We start from the raw sequence: 5014 nt of genomic DNA, 5'->3' as shown, positions 1-5014 counted from the left end.
TACAATACAAATTGTTCTTTTCTTTTTTGTTTGTTGTTGGATACCATTAAGCCATACTTCCATTCACTATGGTTAGGTGGGAACTGTATTGTATTGTACCATATGTACTTGGATTCGTTATGAGATCTTGTCTTCAAATTATTATAGTCGGTGTAATTACCACAATTGTAAAATAATAATAATAATAATAATAATAACCCAAACCAACAACTACTATATATTGTTTTCTTCTTTTTTTTTTCCAAATAAAAGCTTAGGTTATAAGAGCAACCTTTTATTTTTGGCAGTTAAGGTGGGATTCAAATGTTTTGAGTTTTTTGAATAATAACAAATTGTACCATACAGTAGTCCATGTGAGTGAGTACCATATGTGTTTCTAAATGGTAGTTCATATCTTTATTTTAACTTAGTAACTATAGATTCTGTCTTTTACCTCTTTGGCCAGGAATTGTAGTATACAGATGGTAACCCATCGGATTGTAATAATGAGCTGTAGTCCCACATTGAGAATTGATAAGGAAATTTGATACCTAAGACAAGAGAGTGTGAGAACCAAACACATCTAGATTTTGGAATAGTAGGTGATATATATAAATACATAGGATAGCTATGTATGATTAAGATTTAAAAGAGAAAACAAAAAACATGTTCCATTTCTATAAATGAACACTTGAGTGATGTGTAGTGAATTATGTTTTTAATTATTTGAGTAACAATTATTTAAAAGAGTATGGACCCATGATAGCTAACTAAAAGGGAAAAGGAAAATATTAAGGCATTAAGTGAGACTGTAGTTGTAGAGGACTTGAGAATGATAGAACGTCTACATTCCAAACAAGTGTGAAAGATGGTTCATATTTCACTCAGCTTTCAAATCTGCCTTCTTCTCATTTTTTTTTATTTTTTTTTAGCTTGCCTTTATATGAAGTTATTTTCTTTTTTTATACTTTGTCAAATGTTTGGTTTGAGTTGTATGTGGATAAATACCCTTTTCTTTTCCCTTGTCTTCTTATAAACTCAATGTATAGCTTAGCGTGACAGCTACTATGCCTATATTATCATGGTCATTTTAATGGAACAGTTTAAGCCAATTTTATTCAATTATTAGCAATTGTAAAGATACCACTTTTTGATAATCTTTAGAAAAGAGCATATATTATAAGCTGTTGCAATTATTGTGAGAAGGGGTCATGTGAGTTATGATCATTGCTTCAAAGGACCCTCTTGTGAAGGACCTCCAAGCAAGGACCCAGTTTGGAAAAAGAAATTTTACAAGTCACTCTTTTGATCAATTGATAATAACAGTAATGGAAACAATAATGGGTCTTTTGAGTGATGATCATTGTCCCAAAGGTCCCTACCTTTAATTATCTTTTATTTTATTTATTTTGGAAGAACTGTAAAGACCCATTTTTCTTTGGGGAAAGAAATTACATGTCACCCTTCTGAGCACTTGATGATAAGAGGAAAAAAAGGGTGAAACCAACAAGGCAACCAATGACATCTTTAGAACGTAATCTCTCTATCTATCTAAGTCTAGTGATTTTGAGAAAATATTAATAAAATAAACATTTGCATGGTGTGGAAACAGAGGAATGTTATGGCATGTGTTGTCCATTGTGATTTTATTAAGATCATGGATCTGCATAATGATAAGAAGGCATGGGCGTATCGTCAAACCTAGTGTCTTTAATTAACAGTGTGTTGTACTATTTATAAATGCTTGTTTGGTCAAGCTTAGATTAAATTATTATTATTATTATTATTATTATTTGAATAAAAATTATAAAATTTATTAATTAATAAATTCGTTCAAAACAGTAGAACGCACTTAAGAAGAAAAGTCCTCAAGCCGAAGCACACGACCTGTAGAGAAACAAGAGTCTCTTGCCAAGCAATGAGCCAACTCATTTGCGGATCGTTTTACAAAACACAAATCAATAAAAGATAAAGTCAAAAGCAAAATTCGAAACATCTTGAACAATAAGACCAAACTGTGAAGGCATAAAAATACCGCTCTAAATCGCTTGGACACACACCAAGCTATCTGTTTCCAACATCACTCTATCCCACGAATGAGTTGCAATCCAACTCAAAGCTTTTTTAATGCCTATTATATATCTCAGCAATTTCGGGTTGAACACAGCCAATCTTCCCCTTCATGAATGCTTCTATCATAGTACCATGATGATTCTGAGCTACACAGCCCATGCCAAAGCACCCCTCTTGTTCAAATAAAGCTCCATCAACATTAACTTTGATCTTGTTTAAGTCAAGTGCAATGCAACACTCAAGATTTCGCCCCCCATCATGCAGTGGAGACAACGAAAGATTCTTCCTTCCTTGAGCAAATTTATAGTGATCACGCATGTTTCTAGCTGATGCAATAATATTTGATGCAGACCAACTCTTCTTTTGCCAAATAAATTCATTCCGCGCGCGCCAAATAGCCCAATTCACCACAACCACTTCCTCCATTTCACCTTCGTGCCCTCTGCCGAAGATCCCCAACAGCCAGATGTTGAATGTTGCAGCCCCAGCCCCGATGTCGACCATGCTGCGATTCCAAGCAGCTTTAGCAAACTCACACTCCACAAACACGTGTTGAACGATTTCTGCATGAGCGTTACACAGCGGACAGTCAGCATTGACGGGAACATGACGTTTTTGAAGCTGAAAACAAGTTGGGATCACACCCGAAGCAGCCCTCCATAAGAAGTTACTGATCTTAGGAGGTATTTGTAACGACCAAATACGCTTCCAAAAATCAGTATTGGCATCATGGCACCAAGCACCTTTAGATTCTTGCAAGAATTTATAAGCAATTTTAACCGAATAATTTCCACAAGTCTCAAGTCTCCAATTCCAACCATCATTTACGGCCGAATCACTAAGCCGAATGGACAAAATAAGATCATGATCACGTGAAACAAACAAGTCTCTCACAACATCATCATCCCAAGCGCGAGTGTCAACTTGAAAGAGGCAGTTGACTGATTTGTTCACAAGTGCAGGGTGCCTTGTAACGACATAGCTGTTAGAACTATGTGGAAGCCAAGGATCTGTAAGAATGGATATATTTTTCCCATTAGCGATTGTTCTTTGAGCACATGAATGTACTAGATCTTTAGCTTCAAGAATACTTCGTCAGATGAAACTAGGATCATCTCCCAATTCAGTAGAAAACAAGTTGCCATGAGCATAATATTTTGCCTTATAGAGCCTACTAACCAAAGAGTCATCATTAACCAACAACCGCCAATATTATTTCCCCAGTAAAGCTAAATTAAAGTCTCTCAAGCTTCGGAAACCCAGTCCTTCTGCATGTTTATGACGACACAACCGCTCCTAACTCATCCAATTAATACCTTTACCACTGCTCGAGTCTGAATGCCACCAAAACTTAGCCATAAGCCGCTCTAACTCCTTACAGGTGTCTAAAGGCAAGAGAAATATATTCATAGCATAATTCGGCAATGCTTGAGCAATAGATTTCAGCAATACCTCATTTTCCGCATGAGACAAAATAAGCCCTTTCCAACCTTGAATTCTCTTCCAAAGCTTATCCTTAAGAAAGCCAAGGATAGCATTTTTATTCCTCCCAACCGAACAAGGAAGGCCCAGATAATAGCCATTTTCATCTGCCTCATAAACTTCCAGCATAGCATAGATAGAATCCCACACCTCACTACCAATATTATTGCTATAAAACACAAAAGACTTACTGAAATTAATTCTTTGTTCCGAAGCCACCTCATAAGTACGCAACAGCTCCTTCACATTGTACGCTTCCTCCTCAGTGGCCTTACAATAAATATAGCTATCATCATCAAAGAGCATATGAGAGATTACCAGCGCACCTCGAGCAATTTTACATCCCGTGAGTAAACCACTTTGTTCATAACTACGCAACAAACTAGAAAAACCTTCAGCACAAAGAATAAATAGATACGGTGATAACGGGTCACCTTGACGTAATCCTCTTTAAGCAACAAAGGGCCCCAACTCCTTCCCTCCGTGTGAAATGGTATAGGAAACAGAAGATACACATTACATAACTAAGTTAATCCAACGACCATTAAAACCCATCCTTACCATCATAGCACGGCGGTAACCCCACTCAAGCTTATCATATGCTTTGCTAACATCAAGTTTAAGTGCCATCTAACCATCCCTCCCTCTTTGTTTTCTCTTTAAATGATGCATAATCTCATAGGCAATCATGATGTTATCTGAGATTAAGCGGTCTTGTAAAAATGCACTTTGAGTATCGGATATGATGGACAGCATAACACGCTTGAGTCTATTAGCAACCACTTTGGACACAATCTTCTATAACACATTGCATAAAGCAATTGGTCTTAAATTCCCCATATCCATAGGCTGCTTCTTCTTAGGAATTAAAACCAAAATAGTTTTGTTAAGATCTATAGGAAGAAACCCATTATAAAAAACTTGCTTGACCATATTGATGATATCATCTTTAACAATCGACCAACACTTCTGAAAAAAGCCAGGGGTCATACCGTCGGGCCCTGGGGATTATCTGGATGCATTTGGAACAAAGCTTTGCGAACCTCCTCATCTCAAACCGGTAGTAACAACTCAACATTCTATTTTGATGATACACGAGTTTGCACACTGCTTGTGACTTCTCTCCAATCGATTTGAGAAGATAAAAAAGTTCATTGAAATAAGAAACCATGAGTTGGTCCAAACCACTATCCCAGTCAACCCACGCACCAGAATGGTCCTTAAGTTTTGCCACAAAATTATTTCATCGTCTTGTAGTTGCAGCAGCATGAAAATATTTGCTATTACTGTCTCCTTCTTGCAACCATAATTGCTTCAATCTTTGACACCAGAAAACTTCCCTTTGCACATAACTTTTGGCCAAATTTCTCTTTGCTTGTTTGTAATTGGCAATGGATACTTCATCTCGACCCAATTTCCACCTTTGCATCTCATTTTTACACTTTTTTAATCTTTCTTTAAAGTTTCCAGTAACCTCCTT

Source organism: Cannabis sativa, chromosome 3 (genome assembly GCF_029168945.1).
Source record: "Cannabis sativa cultivar Pink pepper isolate KNU-18-1 chromosome 3, ASM2916894v1, whole genome shotgun sequence".
Lineage (NCBI taxonomy): Eukaryota > Viridiplantae > Streptophyta > Magnoliopsida > Rosales > Cannabaceae > Cannabis > Cannabis sativa.
This window is presented reverse-complemented; position numbering follows the sequence as displayed.